The sequence below is a fragment of the Triturus cristatus genome, chromosome 2_1 (assembly GCF_964204655.1).
Source record: "Triturus cristatus chromosome 2_1, aTriCri1.1, whole genome shotgun sequence".
Lineage (NCBI taxonomy): Eukaryota > Metazoa > Chordata > Amphibia > Caudata > Salamandridae > Triturus > Triturus cristatus.
In genome coordinates this window covers 78,821,626-78,841,594 of record NC_140581.1, presented here as the reverse complement: position 1 = coordinate 78,841,594, position 19,969 = coordinate 78,821,626, and positions in this window count along the sequence as shown.

Sequence of the window (19,969 nt, the reverse complement as noted above, 5' to 3'; positions counted from 1 at the left end):
TGCAGCACAGGAACGAGGGCCATAGTTTGCAAACCAGAATCCTCATGGAAAGATGCCCTTAGAATAAGGGAAAGAGACTTGAAAGTGGCTACCAAATGGAAACGGGTTTAAGGAAATATTAAGAGGAGTTTAGGGAGGACTATGCATTTAGAAAAAAATACCCAACATTAGTAAAACAAATTCAATTCACAAAGGTTACACCAAAATAGTGAAATAGTCCTACTAAACAGATACTCTCAGATCTACTGCAGCCATGCCTTGGAGTAAGACAAGCACCATTAAGAGCCAATCAGTGGTACTGGAACACAATCAATAGAGGCAAGAAATACCACTAGCACCATAAAGTTTCAGTATTTTTATTTGTGTTTGATTTTTTCAAATCATTACATGTCATTACGTGCAATAAGCATAAAACAATTAATTTTACAGCCAGGAGAATGTTATAAGAATTTTTAAAGAGTGCAAATTGATTTGTTTTACTGGTATTAAAAAATTAAAACATGCTAGAGAGACTGGACAAATAAAGTTAAGATTTTGGAATCACAATATCCAAGATTACAAGGGTGAGGGTATAAAGTGCATTGTGCCTAGTGCAAACTTATTGGTTCTCCTGCTGCTTGGGCACCAACTGCACATGACAGGTCACCACGGGATGTTTGAAGAATATCTGGTGAGATTCCCCTACCCTCGATTGGTGAAGGTCTCCTTAGGTAGATGTTGATTCTGAAATGGTGATTGACAAGTGCTGGGCCACATAACCGTGTGATACTCTACTCATGAACCATCAGGTTATAAATCCTGGTTAACAGATCCTCTATTGGCTAATTACGGACTGCAAGACCTATGGAATATGGACAGTGTCAGTTTTCACCGCTTCAGCCTGAGTAGCAGATATGGCTCATAAATTTTCCTAATCAGAGCTAAGGTCCTGGTTGTGTTTCCAGTGAAGCACAGATCCAATGCCTCCCTGCAACTCTTGACGACTTTCAACCGAAGCAAGGGAAGGAGCAGGCGATGTAATATGTTTGCAAGTTTGGGCAACAACACAATCAATGGAGCCACGATTCTTTATGATATTTACATAGCCTGCATGAGATTACTTCCTCTTGATTGGCCCAGGCAGGATTAAAATCTGAGATTGGCAAAACAATTAGCCTCATATAGTGAGTTTCCCCTGTGAGTCTGGGTTGAGAGTGCATGTTGAAAATAGGATTCTGCCTTCCGTGGAATGTAAGATGCATCCATCGCCTTTGTCGGAGGGCTGAGCCGTAGATCCCCAATGTCCTGTTCAAAAGAGGTTAAAAGCATTTGCCTGTTCACAACTTTTTTCCAGGCTGAGAGTGGAATGTCTTGTGTGTGCAGGCTTTCTGTCCTGATAATCAAAGAGCTTATTGTAGTTGCTAGCTCTAATTGCCAAGGGGACCCAGCTAGCTGTAATTGCCAAGGGGACCCTGCTCCATCAAAGATTGGTCTCAGAAGAGGGTGTTTGAGTGAAGACTCAGGGGCCCGGAGGACCCTAGGTAGTACTTTACTGAGTCCCCCTGTCCAGCAAGGTCAGGCTTCCCAAGACCGCATTCCAGCCTTAGCCTCGATCTTCTGCCCTGCCAAGAAGCAAGTAGAGCTTTCTTGAAGGCCATAATCTGGGAGTTTATTAAAAACTTATCGAAGGCACAGGGAAAGGACATGTGGCCATAGTTGAGGGCTAGGATCAGTTTTGCTCTCAATACAGCATGGGCTCAGATGTTGGACTTTGTAGACAGTAACTGAGACACTTTAGCAGATGGATAACGATGGAGCCTTCTGTATTGATATGCCTTAGATGGAAGGTTGGTTTCACCGTTTCCGATAGCCACACTCCAATGTAGTTGTAGGCTGGGGCTGTCGGAATTTGTAGGTTACCCAGCTGCCAGTGAAATAGTTTTTTTATGTGGATATTTACTAAATACAACAACTTTGGTTTGTTCTGGTTCACGTGCAAGTTATTTGCTAGATTGCAGTGATGGAGAGCATTGAGAGCTCTCTGTAAACCTACTACAGTATGGTCCATGATGGCAGTATCACCCACATACTGCAAGATTTAGAGACGCAGCCTTCCCAGCCTTGGTGTAACTAAACTGGCTCTTTCCAGAGCTGCTCCCATATCTGCAGTGTAAAGATCGAAAAGGAGGGGGGCCAGCACACAGCCCTATTTGAGACTGTTGTTAGTGGGCACTCTGGCAGTGACTGTAGTAAGGCTTGTTTTACCCAGACCCATGTACTCTGATATAATGATGTAATCGCCCTAAGGGGCTAGGATGGAATTCCCCAGCCGGTTGGCTTCCTCCATAGCCTGCCCCATTCCACCTTATCAAAAGCAGTGCTATAGTCAATGAAGCAGCAGAAAAGAGGGGTTTGCTTCATCATGACGGCTTGTGAAGATAAGTACACAAGCGCAAAGATGTTAACAATTGTAGAGCTGTCTGGCCTAAAGCTTGATAGGTAAAGTGGGGAATTCCTTTTATCTGCTGCCCAAGTTTCCAGCTCTTTTAAGAGGAGGCGCACATAGGCCATTCCTTCAAGATCGAGGAGCTCAATGACCCTATAGTTTGCAGGGTGAGAACAGTCTCTCTTTTTGTGGATGGGGAAAAGAATTGAGCTCCCCCAAGACACCAGTATTTTTCTTGTTGCAAATGTATAGTTGGAAAGTGGCATTAGTATTGCCTGCCAGAAATCTGGTGCCGTTTTGAACATGGCAGCAGGAATCCCATTAAGCCCTGGTGCTCAATCGTTCCTCATTTTCTTAATTGTGATGAGTACTGTACCTTCTGGGATTGGCGTGCGCTTGTTGGACCCCAGGATCTGGGGTTGAGCAGAATGATGAGGAGGCTGCTCCATTCACTTTGCCAGTTGTGTATAGCTGTTCCACTTGATTGAGTCAATTCCTTTCCGCCACTCCATTCTCTTTGGCATGCTGCAGGTTCACCACTAGGTCCTCCCTGTGTTCTGATGCTGTTTTTGGATTAGTTGGGTTGCTGCCTGTGTTCCTTTCTTCTATCCTAGCTGAAAGTTTGTCCCCTAATTTGGTCAACCATTTTTTCTGTGTAGAACTTTGTGGCGCTCATCCCCAGCTGTTTCCATCAGCAATGGTATGGATAGTAAGTTTGTAGAAACTAAGCACAGTGTTGTGTATAGTGGTCTAAGAATCGCTTTCATCCCTGTAATCAATTTCAAAGGGCTGGAGAGTAGTGTAGTGTAGTCCCAATAGTACCCAGTCATGCAGGACCTACAACGTTTACCGATAACATATACTGTGGGTCTGGAGGCAGACTGACTCGGTACACCCCGCCGCATAAGTTAGCCTATGGTTTGCATTAGCTAGCTCGCAGTGCCACTAGAATCTCCTGCTATCAGAGAGATTAGTTTTTGGGAACCTCAGAACACAATAACCTCAGAGTCGTGGAAACAATATATTACTTTGCACCCAGTCACTCGTGCTTGCCTGTTTCGCTCTCAGGGAGATACACAGAAGAAACAGCCTGGCGTGTTTACAATAAGAATTTACTGTACCATTGTTCTTCTCATGTAAAATATATGCGCTGCTATAACTGTAACACTGTAGCAGAGATACAGAACCAGCAGTACAGTGAATAAAAAGGAATAGTATTGCTCTACCATTTTTCAATAGTCATGAACACAGACATGAATATGAAATGCCTTTACAAAATAAAGTGCGTACTCCTAAGTTGCCTGACTAGATGTACCTAAGTGTACCTAGAGTAGGTGCTATTGAGCCTGAGCCTAAGAGCCTATAAGCCAAGACTCCCACTAGGCTTTAGTCAAACCTGAATAGTGAGAGTGTGGGACTTCGTCCTGGACTTGAGCTGGACACCCCGCAAGGGACCGTTAGACTGCTGTCAGCTGGAGCGATGGCATACCAGAGCTGCAGCGTCTCTGGTCAGAGTGTCGGCCGTGAAGTCTCGGTTCCCTCCTGCTTTTTTATAGCAAGAGGTGCTGTACTTATACAGTCTATGTACGTGTGTTACCCATTGTTCGGTATGAGGATGACTTTGGGGATTAAACCTTGTGCTTCGATGGGAGAGGTGAAGTGTACCTCCTGGAGAGTGTACTCATCAATTATTCATATGCGCTAAGGATGACGTCTTAGCAATATCGATTGGGAAAACCCCACTCTTGGCATGGAACTAGGTGAAAGGTTTAGTCCATAAAAGGCTACAGTCCTTATAAGGTGTAATGTCCATAAAAGGCATTCTGTCCTTATTTGGAGTTATGTCCTTACAAGACTCGTTCATATGAAATAACGGGAGCTAATGTAGGGAAAGTGTATGATGTTCCCTGGGCCTATATTAGGTTATCGATATGAAATATAATAGTAGAAGCTAGCCCTTCGCTAACTAAGATGTAATCTATAATAGAGATGTGCCTAAAAGTGGGTTTGGCGCACAATAAGGGAGAGCTGGCTTCTTTTATAATATAGGACAAGTGGAGATGGTGGTTAAAAAGGAGAACGTGTAAGGGTGTGGCCACGACTGAAGGCTCTGGAAAATGGGTGGGTTTGCCCAAATCCCTGTTGTTAAAGTCCCTGGCTATGATTGCCTTTTGTTTAGTTTGTAGAGGAAAAGGGAGGGAAGTTATTAAGTAATAATAATTTAAATATTCATTTTTTTTAAATGGTTTTATTTATTAATTGTTATGTTAATTGTGTTATAAATTTTTTATTTTAATTGTTGGATGTTTAAGGGAATATAGTATGGCTTTTTAATAATAATTATTAAATGTTTTAATAATTATGCAATTTGTTTAATTTTTGTTAAAAGTTAGAACTATCATTTTTTTATATATTCAACATTTTATATTTTTGGGTATTTAATAGAGTAATTAAAATATTTCATTTGTTTGAAGTGCAATATTATCTTTACTGCTGGAGTGGGACTAGTCAATTTTACCCCTTTGGTGTCCAGTGCTTTATCTACTGTTGCACAGACTTGAGTGAGAATAGTAAATTGTACCCCTCCTGAGCCCAACGCTTTCCCTACTGTTGCATAGACTGGAGTGAGAGTAGTACATTTTACCCTACCGGTGTCCAACGCGTTCTCTACTGTTGCATGGAATGGAATGAGAATAGTACATTTTACTCCTCCTGAGTCCAACGCTTTCTGTACTGTTGCACTGACTGGAATGGGAATAACAAATGATACCCCTCCTGAGTGTAATGCTTTCTCTACTGTTGCACAGACTGGAGTGGGAATAGTAAAGTGTACCCTTCCAGAATCTAATTCTTTCCCTACTATTGCACACACTGGAGTAGAAATAGTAAATGTTACCCTTCCGGTGTCCAATTCTTTTTCTACTCTCACTTTTTTTGTTTCGGGCCACTCATTTGGGAGACTTTGCCAGTATGCAGGCTTATCAAGGACCTACGCTGCACTTATAACTTTGCATCTCAGTGTGCTTAATTACACTGCATGGACATTATTTGAAGGCTTATTAAGGCCTCTTGCTCTTATACACTTTTCATTGCTTGCAATACATGTAGGCCAGCATGCTAGTAATTTCAGCGAGGCATTTTCTGTCCACGTGCTGAGCACTATTATTGCTGATTCCAAATATCTTTTCAAACCTTGAAAAGTCTATATGACGAAACACGTGTCGACTGTCTGTTTGTACTGAATAACACATCTGAATCAAGAAATATAAATAATTTGAAGAACATAAATCATGTGCAACAGAAATTCTTCATTGCAGAAAGAAACATGTGTTCTATATGATTGCATGTTTACCTTTTGGACTACGGTGCATGCTTCAGTATATTTGTCTGGCTTTCCCTACTGTTGCACACACTGGAGTGGAAATAATACATTTTACCCCACATGAGTCCAAAGCTTACCTTACTGTTGCATAGACTGGAGGGGGAATAGTATATTTATTATTCCTAGAATTTAACAGTTTTGTTAATATTGTTTCAATAAATATTATTATAATGTGTTTGTGTATTTAATTTCATATTTTTTATATGCATAAATGTATGTAATTTGTAAGATATTTTTTAGTAAAGATACATTTTTATCTATTGTTTATTTTTATGTTTAATTAAATTGGAAATATTTTTTTAAAAAAATGCTGTTTCAATAAGTATATATTTTAAATATTATGTATACATGTTTAATCTGTATAACATTAATGTCATGTTAAAATATTTAAGATTTATTAGATTCAACTATATTGATATTAAAAAATAGTTTTGTATATATTATTTCAATATTAGTGTAAAATATCTTTGACTTACATTTATATATATATACGAAACGATATTTTTGTGATCCATATTTCTGACACAATGTTTCTGTAGAACAATATTTATGAGTTTGATATTATGTCAGTGAACCATAAAATCAATATATCCTGTTCCTTTCCCTGTACTGCAGTGCATCGTTTTTCCTACCGTCTACTTACGGCAGACAGGATTATCAGCATGTTATACATGACGTGTGTGACATATTTATCATCTACCGCTTTGGAGTCAGGGTAGAATTCAATTTTGGAGAAGAGCAGGGCCATTGGAATCAAAGATAACATTTGTCCATTGCAGATGCTCCGACTGCAGAGTAGCATTTGCACCTGATGCGCTAGCTAGCACACTTCAAGTCATTTAGCACAACAAGAATAGAATACTTGAACTCCATAGTGGAAGATGCCTTACTCATTAAACAGTAATCTTTCTTTTTCCACTCAAAGTGACTATGAAGCTTAATTTACTTAGGAAATCCTTTACAAGAAAAACAATCATTCTGTTTGTTTAATCTTATGCTGCCTCCTTTCATTCAGTCAGTGCTTTTACATGAGGCATGTCTTGTTAAAATCATGTGCCTATGACTGACTTTCCTAATCATATTAAAAATTCCACTGTCCCTAGGGGACCTGCAATGTACTTATAGTGTGCTACTATATAATTTTTTTTAAAGCGTGTTCACAGAGCATTCTTTACAATTTGTTTGTTTTCTTTCTTAATATAGCTATACCTGCTGGGCCACCATCAACCTGGCAGGGGAATGTGGCCTAGTTCTGACTGCAGACTGGAGTCCACCAGAGCACATTGTCAGAGGCTGGTAGATGAGGAGGTCCTGGCAAAGCCCCTGCTCCTTGGCCCAGTTCTACCAGCCACCTGCCTGCACCTCTAGCCTCCAGACCACAACAGCGTCGCCGGCAGCTTGGAGCTGCCCGTGCCTGTCCCTGTCTCCATGCCCGTGCTTATAGACCTGCTCCACCTTTGCCGTGTGCTGCGTGAGCTGGTGCACTTGGGCCGCAGGATGGCACACCTCGAGACCCGCATTCAACATATGGAGACCCTTTTAGAGAACGCCCTCTGCTAGGTCTTTTTAAAAAAAATTGTTTTGATGGGAGGGATTTGTTGTGGCTGGAGAAGGTGGGAATTTGGGCAGGGCATTAATGGACAATTTTACATGGATGTGATTTATATTTATTTTGGATATTGGTTGCGGATGGGGAAAGATGTGAGAGAAGGGTGGGACTGTTATGGGTGGAGAGGGTGGGCTTTATATGTTATGCCTATGTTAGTAAAGGAGAACTCTTTCATAATCCGCTTTATGCCTGAAGTGTTTTTGTGTTTTACTTTAACTTTGCACTGATGCCTTTTTGTGCTGCCTGTTTTTTAAATCTATTTCCCAAAGGGTATGCCAGTTAGGAGGGTATGCAGCCACTCCCAATATTGCCTACAGAAACATAGATAAACAATTACTTATCTCATCTACATTAGAAGTTCATTATGTACTAATTAAAGTAGTACACTTCACCCCATAGTTCTCTTACCTGAACAGATGAAGTGATTATTGGCAGCTGCTCCCTCTGTAAATTTTAAAACACCTTACTGGGGGGGTTTCAAGGTGCCTTTTTTGTGGTAGAGGTAGTACATTAACAGGGAGGACATCACAGTGAGGTCCCAATCCCACCTAGGTGATCATCAAAGAATACCACATATTATATCAAAAACTAGCAATAGTAAATTATTCTGAGCAACGGTGAGCATGGAATTTGAAATCCAAAGTTATGAAATACTCAAGTAAAGGAAATGCACTCAAAGTCTGTACTCTGTAGTCAACAAGGTTAAGCATTTTATTTACGCTTAACAAAGGCCTGAATGATGACGTTGATGTTAAGGAATGATGTTCTTACTTAAGCTTGGTTGAGTAAGCGGGGCTCGTGTGGGCTATTGCTCAGGTAATACTAGATCCCACAGTGAGTTGGTGTTGAATTTACCCACAACCGCCCCACTAAGTGTGTGATCTATTTGGTGTAAATTAAGACACACCGCCAAATAAATCGCACAGTCTGTGGGAAGAAGGTTAGGGATTTTAAGGAAGGATGGGAAAGGGAATTTGGGGAAAGGAGAAGACAAACAGAACACAAGAACACTGTTCATTAGGGTGATGAGCAGAACATCTTCATCATCAATCTGTTGTGGAAGGAAAGGAAGGAATGAGCATGATACAGTTCAGTTAAATGCTTTTCAAACAGGCCTTCGGTCCCAGAGACCCAAGTCTAAATTGTCTGTCTTCTAGTTTTACAAAAAAATCTAATTATGGAGGGGTAAACTGAACCCACCCAGTTCTAAAAATATGAATGTTTGAAGAAAAATGATACTGTATTGTCAAATTGGATGGTGCATCTTCATTCTCCTCGAGAATGTCTGTCACTCTTAGTTTCCTGTCTGAACTGGTTCGGTATGTATGCAGGAGCGTTGAGCTCAGCTTTCATGCAATAGCTGTTTGGAGAAGGCCTATGGATTGAAAAACAGAAACTGTATTGTAGAGTCAAGTATAGGGACAGAAGGAAGGTAAGCTTCATGAGGAGTGTACCAAGAAAACTCGAAGGCAGAGCAAAAAACCAAGAGGACTCTAAGGTTCACTTTTGCCACCAGTGCAATAAACCTACTCAGCAGCATTTGCCAAAACAACGCACCTCTCTCCATTCCACATAGCTGAGTACTAGGCCTCAGAGTCATGGTTTCCCTTTGAATTCGATAACTTCCTTTTCCTAGCTGTTGATGAGGAAGTCCCGTCTTGAGTCCTTCCATCCTCCTTTTTAATTTAAGTAATTCTGTTCCAGTCCCAACCCAAGCAAGATAGACATGTAGTGTACTGCTGTTGAAGAACAAGTAGAGAAACAGAATTTCCGTATTTTGAATAGATTTGTGTTTGTTAACTAAAGTGACTGGTCTGGTGGTCTCTGAAGAACCCAAACAAAGGAGTGCACCGTACAGGAACATTTTCGCTAAGTACGTTTCTAAATGCCAATCACCTTCAGGAACAATGAGGTATGAGCATGCGAGTTTCAACAATTTTAAGTCTCTGCTTTTTGAAGACGAAGTCAGGAGCAAAGCGGTGTACAAAAAGACAATAAATTGATCAGCTACTCTTCTATCGAGTCTTCTAGATAAGGATGAGCTCGCAAAAAAGAGACATTCTCGGTCAGTTATTAACTCATTTACCAAACTAATACCTCAATTATATCTCACGACCCATTTACAACCATTCTTAAAGAACAAATTTATGTTGCTAAGGTTTGGGAGATATCCCACTAAGGATGGAATTACTACATGGGAAAAAAACTGGCCCTCAAACAGCTGTAGGTTATGTGGTTATTATAAAGAATCTTTAATGCATATTGTAACTTCATGCCCTCAGCTGCTTGAAGAGAGGAAAGCTCTGTTGAAATCCATCTTTAATGAATTAGGGGTGAGAACATGTCGACAAGCCATAATAATACTGGGAATATGCCTCGCCTGACCATACAATTTGTAAAGTTCGTTTTTATTACAGAAAAGAAGTTACTCTCCAAGTGTGACTCCCATAATCACTTGCCTAGACAGTTAATGATTGTTCTCGCAGGATAATGTTGTTAATCCCAATAATTTTAAATGAAAACTGTAACCACCTAAAAACTGTCTCTAAAGTTGTGTGATTAACCCTGACTCTTGTAGGATAATGTTGTTAATCCCATTAATTTTAACCCCTTCGATGCTCATGACGGAACGGTTCCGTCATGAGCATCGGTTGGGCTGTGCTCATGACGGAACCGTTCCGTCATGAGGACAGCCCCTGGGGGAAGCGCTGGCGCTCCCCCCCTTGCGCATCGATCTTGCCCCCCTTTACGGGGGTGGCAGCTGAAGAGCTTCCGCTGCCACCCCCGAGCCCCCCCGAGCCCCCCCACGCTTTCTGATGACGTCAGCGCGCACAGCGCGCGCCGGCGTCATCAGGAAGCGTTGGACGCTACGTTTGTTGTCCTTGCCTGCCGCGGGTACTTGGGCCTCCCACACAAGTGAGGCCCCATTTTTACCGGGAGACCTGGGGGAACGCTGGGTGGTGGTAAATTTGCGTGAGCCCGGTGATGCCACTACTTTCCCACCCCAAAATGTGTGAAAAAAGTGATTTTTTGAGCAAAAAATGAGGTTTGCAGGGGATTCTGGGTAAGGAAACGTTGGGGGATCCACGCAAGCCATACCTCCCTGGAAGCCGCCGGGTGTCTAGTTTTCAGAAATGCCTGGGTTTGGTAGCTTTCCCTAGATGGCCGCCGCGCACCGGGCCAAAAACCAAAGTGACCCCCCTTGCAAAACCAGGTGGTTTGGCGATAGGCCATTTTGATGTCGCCTCACTACGTTTGTTGTCCTTGCCTGCCGCGGGTACTTGGGCCTCCCACACAAGTGAGGCACCATTTTTACCGGGAGACCTGGGGGAACGCTGGGTGGTGGTAAATTTGTGTGAGCCCGGTGATGCCACTACTTTCCCACCCCAAAATGTGTGAAAAAAGTGATTTTTTGAGCAAAAAATGAGGTTTGCAGGGGATTCTGGGTAAGGAAACGTTGGGGGATCCACGCAAGCCATACCTCCCTGGAAGCCGCCGGGTGTCTACTTTTCAGAAATGCCTGGGTTTGGTAGGTTTCCCTAGATGGCCGCCGCGCACCGGGCCAAAAACCAAAGTGACCCCCCTTGCAAAACCAGGTGGTTTGGCGATAGGCCATTTTGATGTCGCCTCACTACGTTTGTTGTCCTTGCCTGCCGCGGGTACTTGGGCCTCCCACACAAGTAAGGCACCATTTTTACCGGGAGACCTGGGGGAACGCTGGGTGGTGGTAAATTTGTGTGAGCCCGGTGATGCCACTACTTTCCCACCCCAAAATGTGTGAAAAAAGTGATTTTTTGAGCAAAAAATGAAGTTTGCAGGGGATTCTGGGTAAGGAAACGTTGGGGGATCCACGCAAGCCATACCTCCCTGGAAGCCGCCGGGTGTCTAGTTTTCAGAAATGCATGGGTTTGCTAGGTTTCCCTAGATGGACGCCGCGCACCGGGCCAAAAACCAAAGTGACCCCCCTTGCAAAACTAGGTGGTTTGGCGATAGGCCATTTTGATGTCGCCTCACTACGTTTTGGGCCCTTGCCTGCCGCGGGTACTTGGGCCTCCCACACAAGTGAGGCACCATTTTTACCGGGAGACCTGGGGGAACGCTGGGTGGTGGTAAATTTGTGTGAGCCCGGTGATGCCACTACTTTCCCACCCCAAAATGTGTGAAAAAAGTGATTTTTTGAGCAAAAAATGAGGTTTGCAGGGGATTCTGGGTAAGGAAACGTTGGGGGATCCACGCAAGCCATACCTCCCTGGATGCTGCCGGGTGTCTACTTTTCAGAAATGCCTGGGTTTGGTAGGTTTCCCTAGATGGCCGCCGCGCACCGGGCCAAAAACCAAAGTGACCCCCCTTGCAAAACTAGGTGGTTTGGCGATAGGCCATTTTGATGTCGCCTCACTACGTTTTGGGCCCTTGCCTGCCGCGGGTACTTGGGCCTCCCACACAAGTGAGGCACCATTTTTACCGGGAGACCTGGGGGAACGCTGGGTGGTGGTAAATTTGTGTGAGCCCGGTGATGCCACTACTTTCCCACCCCAAAATGTGTGAAAAAAGTGATTTTTTGAGCAAAAAATGAGGTTTGCAGGGGATTCTGGGTAAGGAAACGTTGGGGGATCCACGCAAGCCATACCTCCCTGGAAGCCGCCGGGTGTCTACTTTTCAGAAATGCCTGGGTTTGGTAGGTTTCCCTAGATGGCCGCCGCGCACCGGGCCAAAAACCAAAGTGACCCCCCTTGCAAAACCAGGTGGTTTGGCGATAGGCCATTTTGATGTCGCCTCACTACGTTTGTTGTCCTTGCCTGCCGCGGGTACTTGGGCCTCCCACACAAGTGAGGCACCATGTTTACCGGGAGACCGGGGGGAACGCTGGGTGGGGGTAAATTTGTGTGAGCCCGGTGATGCCACTACTTTCCCACCCCAAAATGTGTGAAAAAAGTGATTTTTTGAGCAAAAACTGAGGTTTGCAGGGGATTCTGGGTAAGGAAACGTTGGGGGATCCACGCAAGCCATACCTCCCTGGAAGCCGCCGGGTGTCTAGTTTTCAGAAATGCGTGGGTTTGGTAGGTTTCCCTAGGTGCCGGCAGGGCTAGGGTTCAAAATCTACAGCTTGTCACTTTGCCAAAAAAAGGGTCATTTTTCGCTGCAAAACCACGTTGCGTTTTGCGCCGTTTCCTGTCGCGGGCACTAGGCCGACCCGCACAAGTGAGGTACCATTTTTCTCGTAGGACTTTGGGGAACGCGGGGTGGGTGGAAATTTGTGGATCCACGCAGATTCCAGAACTTTCCACCACAGAAATGTGGGGAAAATGTGTTTTTTTTGTCAATTTTTTACGTTTGCAAGGGATTCTGGGTAACAGACCATGGTGGGAGGCAGTCAAGTCACCCCATCCTGGATTCCCCTGGGTGTCTAGTTTTCAAAAATGTATAGGTTTGCTAGGTTTCCCTAGGTGCCGGCAGGGCTAGGGTTCAAAATCTACAGCTAGTCACTTTGCCAAAAAAAGGGTCATTTTTCGCTGCAAAACCACGTTGCGTTTTGCGCCGTTTCCTGTCGCGGGCACTAGGCCGACCCGCACAAGTGAGGTACCATTTTTCTTGTAGGACTTTGGGGAACGCGGGGTGGGTGGAAATTTGTGGATCCACGCAGATTCCAGAACTTTCCATCACAGAAATGTGGGGAAAATGTGTTTTTTTTGTCAATTGTTTACGTTTGCAAGGGATTCTGGGTAACAGACCATGGTGGGAGGCAGTCAAGTCACCCCATCCTGGATTCCCCTGGGTGTCTAGTTTTCAAAAATGTATAGGTTTGCTAGGTTTCCCTAGGTGCCGGCAGGGCTAGGGTTCAAAATCTACAGCTAGTCACTTTGCCAAAAAAAGGGTCATTTTTCACTGCAAAACCACGTTGCGTTTTGCGCCGTTTCCTGTCGCGGGCACTAGGCCGACCCGCACAAGTGAGGTACCATTTTTCTCGTAGGACTTTGGGGAACGCGGGGTGGGTGGAAATTTGTGGATCCACGCAGATTCCAGAACTTTCCACCACAGAAATGTGGGGAAAATGTGTTTTTTTTGTCAATTTTTTACGTTTGCAAGGGATTCTGGGTAACAGACCATGGTGGGAGGCAGTCAAGTCACCCCATCCTGGATTCCCCTGGGTGTCTAGTTTTCAAAAATGTATAGGTTTGCTAGGTTTCCCTAGGTGCCGGCAGGGCTAGGGTTCAAAATCTACAGCTAGTCACTTTGCCAAAAAAAGGGTCATTTTTCACTGCAAAACCACGTTGCGTTTTGCGCCGTTTCCTGTCGCGGGCACTAGGCCGACCCGCACAAGTGAGGTACCATTTTTCTCGTAGGACTTTGGGGAACGCGGGGTGGGTGGAAATTTGTGGATCCACGCAGATTCCAGAACTTTCCATCACAGAAATGTGGGGAAAATGTGTTTTTTTTGTCAATTTTTTACGTTTGCAAGGGATTCTGGGTAACAGACCATGGTGGGAGGCAGTCAAGTCACCCCATCCTGGATTCCCCTGGGTGTCTAGTTTTCAAAAATGTATAGGTTTGCTAGGTTTCCCTAGGTGCCGGCAGGGCTAGGGTACAAAATCTACAGCTAGTCACTTTGCCAAAAAAAGGGTCATTTTTCACTGCAAAACCACGTTGCGTTTTGCGCCGTTTCCTGTCGCGGGCACTAGGCCGACCCGCACAAGTGAGGTACCATTTTTCTCGTAGGACTTTGGGGAACGCGGGGTGGGTGGAAATTTGTGGATCCACGCAGATTCCAGAACTTTCCATCACAGAAATGTGGGAAAAATGTGTTTTTTTTGTCAATTTTTTACGTTTGCAAGGGATTCTGGGTAACAGACCATGGTGGGAGGCAGTCAAGTCACCCCATCCTGGATTCCCCTGGGTGTCTAGTTTTCAAAAATGTATAGGTTTGCTAGGTTTCCCTAGGTGCCGGCAGGGCTAGGGTTCAAAATCTACAGCTAGTCACTTTGCCAAAAAAAGGGTCATTTTTCGCTGCAAAACCACGTTGCGTTTTGCGCCGTTTCCTGTCGCGGGCACTAGGCCGACCCGCACAAGTGAGGTACCATTTTTCTCGTAGGACTTTGGGGAATGCGGGGTGGGTGGAAATTTGTGGATCCACGCAGATTCCAGAACTTTCCATCACAGAAATGTGGGGAAAATGTGTTTTTTTTGTCAATTTTTTACGTTTGCAAGGGATTCTGGGTAACAGACCATGGTGGGAGGCAGTCAAGTCACCCCATCCTGGATTCCCCTGGGTGTCTAGTTTTCAAAAATGTATAGGTTTGCTAGGTTTCCCTAGGTGCCGGCAGGGCTAGGGTACAAAATCTACAGCTAGTCACTTTGCCAAAAAAAGGGTCATTTTTCACTGCAAAACCACGTTGCGTTTTGCGCCGTTTCCTGTCGCGGGCACTAGGCCGACCCGCACAACTGAGGTACCATTTTTCTCGTAGGACTTTGGGGAACGCGGGGTGGGTGGAAATTTGTGGATCCACGCAGATTCCAGAACTTTCCATCACAGAAATTTGGGGAAAATGTGTTTTTTTTGTCAATTTTTTACGTTTGCAAGGGATTCTGGGTAACAGACCATGGTGGGAGGCAGTCAAGTCACCCTATCCTGGATTCCCCTGGGTGTCTAGTTTTCAAAAATGTATAGGTTTGCTAGGTTTCCCTAGGTTCCGGCAGGGCTAGGGTTCAAAATCTACAGCTAGTCACTTTGACAAAAAAAGGGTCATTTTTCGCTGCAAAACCACGTTGCGTTTTGCGCCGTTTCCTGTCGCGGGCACTAGGCCGACCCGCACAAGTGAGGTACCATTTTTCTCGTAGGACTTTGGGGAACGCGGGGTGGGTGGAAATTTGTGGATCCACGCAGATTCCAGAACTTTCCATCACAGAAATGTGGGGAAAATGTGTTTTTTTTGTCAATTTTTTACGTTTGCAAGGGATTCTGGGTAACAGACCATGGTGGGAGGCAGTCAAGTCACCCCATCCTGGATTCCCCTGGGTGTCTAGTTTTCAAAAATGTATAGGTTTGCTAGGTTTCCCTAGGTGCCGGCAGGGCTAGGGTTCAAAATCTACAGCTAGTCACTTTGCCAAAAAAAGGGTCATTTTTCACTTCAAAACCACGTTGCGTTTTGCGCCGTTTCCTGTCGCGGGCACTAGGCCGACCCGCACAAGTGAGGTACCATTTTTCTCGTAGGACTTTGGGGAACGCGGGGTGGGTGGAAATTTGTGGATCCACGCAGATTCCAGAACTTTCCATCACAGAAATGTGGGGAAAATGTGTTTTTTTTGTCAATTTTTTACGTTTGCAAGGGATTCTGGGTAACAGACCATGGTGGGAGGCAGTCAAGCCACCCCATCCTGGATTCCCCTGGGTGTCTAGTTTTCAAAAATGTATAGGTTTGCTAGGTTTCCCTAGGTGCCGGCAGGGCTAGGGTTCAAAATCTACAGCTAGTCACTTTGCCAAAAAAAGGGTCATTTTTCACTGCAAAACCACGTTGCCTTTTGCACCGTTTCCTGTCGCGGGCACTATGCCGACCCGCACAAGTGAGGTACCATTTTTCTCGTAGGACTTTGGGGAACGCGGGGTGGGTGGAAATTTGTGGATTCACGCAGATTCCAGAACTTTCCATCACAGAAATGAGGGGAAAATGTGTTTTTTTTGTCAATTTCTTACGTTTGCAAGGGATTCTGGGTAACAGACCATGGTGGGAGGCAGTCAAGTCACCCCATCCTGGATTCCCCTGGGTGTCTAGTTTTCAAAAATGTATAGGTTTGCTAGTTTTCCCTAGGTGCTTGCAGGGCTAGGGTTCAAAATCTACAGCTAGTCACTTTGCCAAAAAAAGGGTCATTTTTCACTGCAAAACCACGTTGCGTTTTGCGCCGTTTCCTGTCGCAGGCACTAAGCCGACCCGCACAAGTGAGGTACCATTTTTCTCGTAGGACTTTGGGGAACGCGGGGTGGGTGGAAATTTGTGGATCCACGCAGATTCCAGAACTTTCCATCACAGAAATGTGGGGAAAATGTGTTTTTTTTGTCAATTTTTTACGTTTGCAAGGGATTCTGGGTAACAGACCATGGTGGGAGGCAGTCAAGCCACCCCATCCTGGATTCCCCTGCGTGTCTAGTTTTCAAAAATGTATAGGTTTGCTAGGTTTCCCTAGGTGCCGGCAGGGCTAGGGTTCAAAATCTACAGCTAGTCACTTTGCCAAAAAAAGGGTCATTTTTCACTGCAAAACCACGTTGCGTTTTGCACCGTTTCCTGTCGCGGGCACTATGCCGACCCGCACAAGTGAGGTACCATTTTTCTCGTAGGACTTTGGGGAACGCGGGGTGGGTGGAAATTTGTGGATCCACGCAGATTCCAGAACTTTCCATCACAGAAATGTGGGGAAAATGTGTTTTTTTTGTCAATTTTTTACGTTTGCAAGGGATTCTGGGTAATAGACCATGGTGGGAGGCAGTCAAGTCACCCCATCCTGGATTCCCCTGGGTGTCTAGTTTTCAAAAATGTATAGGTTTGCTAGTTTTCCCTAGGTGCTTGCAGGGCTAGGGTTCAAAATCTACAGCTAGTCACTTTGCCAAAAAAAGGGTCATTTTTCACTGCAAAACCACGTTGCGTTTTGCGCCGTTTCCTGTTGCAGGCACTAGGCCGACCCGCACAAGTGAGGTACCATTTTTCTCGTAGGACTTTGGGGAACGCGGGGTGGGTGGAAATTTGTGGATCCACGCAGATTCCAGAACTTTCCATCACAGAAATGTGGGGAAAATGTGTTTTTTTTGTCAATTTTTTACGTTTGCAAGGGATTCTGGGTAACAGACCATGGTGGGAGGCAGTCAAGTCACCCCATCCTGGATTCCCCTGGGTGTCTAGTTTTCAAAAATGTATAGGTTTGCTAGGTTTCCCTAGGTGCCGGCAGGGCTAGGGTTCAAAAACTACAGCTAGACTCTTCGCAAATAAAGTGTAAATTTTCAGTGTGAAAATGTGGTGTGTTCACCTTAGGTTTTGAGCCACTTCCTGTCGTGGGCACTATGCCTACCCACACAAGTGAGGTACCATTTTTATCGGGAGACTTAGGGTAGTTCAAATTTGTAAAGCAACTGTTATTACCTATTGATTTTTGATGCATTTCTCCCTTCCAAATGAAAGAAAAAAAAAGTCATTTTGAAAAATGACCAATAATTGTCATGCAAATATGAGTATTCCCAATTTCGAAAATGTGCAAATATGCACTGTTTCTAAACTCTGTAATTTGTTCCCATTTCAGAAATACATAGGTGACTTTCATACCGATTTTTCCATGTATACATTTTCCCACAATAATTGCTATATACCCGGACCAAAAAAAAAAAACATTACAAAAATGCTGCACAGTTTTCTACTCTGGGTTCGTTGGGCTCTTGGTGAACGTACAAGTCCTATATGTCCCCACAACCAGGAAGGTCTACCGGATGTAACGGTACATTGCTTTCAAAGAGATGTCATAATTCGAAGAAGTTACAGGTGAAAACGTTGACTCAAAAGGCTGCTTTTTTCAACTAATTTTTAATTTTTCCTATATTTGCCTGTAAATTTCTATAAAGAAACCTTGATGGATCTACACAAATGACCCCTTGCTGAATTCAGAATTTTGTCTACTTTTCAAAAATGTATAGCTTTCCAGGATCCATTATTGTTTTTGTACCCATTTCTACCGTTAACTGGAAGGAGGTTGAAAGCACAAAAAATAGCAAAAATAGGGTATGTCCCAGAAAAATGCCAAAACTGTGTAAAAAATGTTGGTTTTCTAACAAAATTCTGTCATTCCCTAAAAGCTGGAGAAATGGTGATTTCAGCCCCACAAACCCTTTTTTGATACCATTTGCAGAGAAAAACCCAGAAGCTTTCATTTGCAGCCCGTTTTTCACATTTTTCACAAAAAATAAATAAAATTGCTGTATTTTGACTAATTTCTGGGAACCCTCTAGGAGAATCCACAAACCCTGGGTACCTTTAGAATCCCCAAGATGTTGGAAGAAAAGGACGCAAATTTGGCGTGGATACCTAATGTGGTCAAAAAGTTACAGGGGCCTAAGCGCGCACTATCTCAAATAGCCCAAAAAAGGCTTAGCACAGGAGGGGAAAAGGCCTAGCAGCGAAGGGGTTAAACAAAAATCTGAAACCACCTAAAAATTGTTCCTAAAGTCTTGTGTATGACCCTGAATCTGAAGCTCTTACAAGCTTTTAATTGTTTATAGTAATTGGAAAAAAAAATCAAGATTATTTTTTTTTTAAAGGTTTTTAATTGTTCGTAGCAACTGGTTGAATCCTAAATACAAGGTCAATTATCTGTACTGTGTGGGTACGTTCTGAAGAGGAGAAATTAATTATTTAAATTAACAGTTAAAAAATGTTTTCCAGGTGTTAGATTCTGTACATTTGCTCCTTTAATTATTGCTGCTAAATACAATTGCATGTGAACTATTGTTACTAAAAGACTTGCCACAGGCACTTTTTAACTATTACTGTTAATTATAATATATTGCACAGGTGTTTTATTCTTGATTGTGATGATTTTTATTATTCAACAATAAAGTATTAATACTACAATGACCACCCATTAGGCACCAAACATTTCAATTAATCAAAATCAAGTTTACTATCAATTGAACACCCTCTCTCACTGTCTGCCACTGCATAAATCATCAATCATCATCATTCACAATCACTCACTCAATGTCCAATAGTTGTAGTTAGCTCTTCCAATCCAAGCACAGTCACGTTAGGTAGCAGTTATACAATTGGATCTTTGACTTAGGCAACACATTGGAATTTGGAATTGGCACTCTTGTAAATCAATGATCTTTTGGAGCAGCCCTGCTAAGTGATGCATAAAAAAGGAGAAGCATCCGAGAGAGGGAGGCATTGTCTCCAAATAATTAAGGGAATAGTGAAGACTTCTTCACTGCACACTGGTCCATGTCCAATCCAGCCATAGATAAGACTAAAGAATGGTGGAGCAGCATAACTCTGACACAAACATAATGTTTTACTCACTACTTTTTTTTTTGCAAAGAAAGAAGTTCAACAAGAAATAATGAAAAAGTTCTATGGTGGCACTGGCATACTGAGTCCGGGAAGTAGAGTTTGTCCTCAAACTCTGATGGTTCACCCAGAAGTTGGTCAGCTAACAAATTTGATTTTGACCAGTCAACCTCCTTCTCCACCTTCTCCTGTGCTGTTTCAGGAATGGTGTAATCGTGTGGCATGAAAGGTTGGTTCATTTTGATAAAGGTCAATCTCTCCACATTTTGAGGCAAAAGGCTAGTCCTTCTCACTGTAACAATTGTGCCAGCTGCACTAAACACACACTCAGCAGACACACTGGCTAAAGGACAAGCCATATTCTATATTGCCAGTCTGCTGAGCTCTGGCTATTGAAGGATATTCCAAACTAATACATCAATGGGTTTTGATCTCTTTTGGGTAATCCAGTTACTCCTCGAACATCCTGTGAAGTGTCATTGGTGCTGTCACTTGTTCGACCTCTGCACTGGACTTAA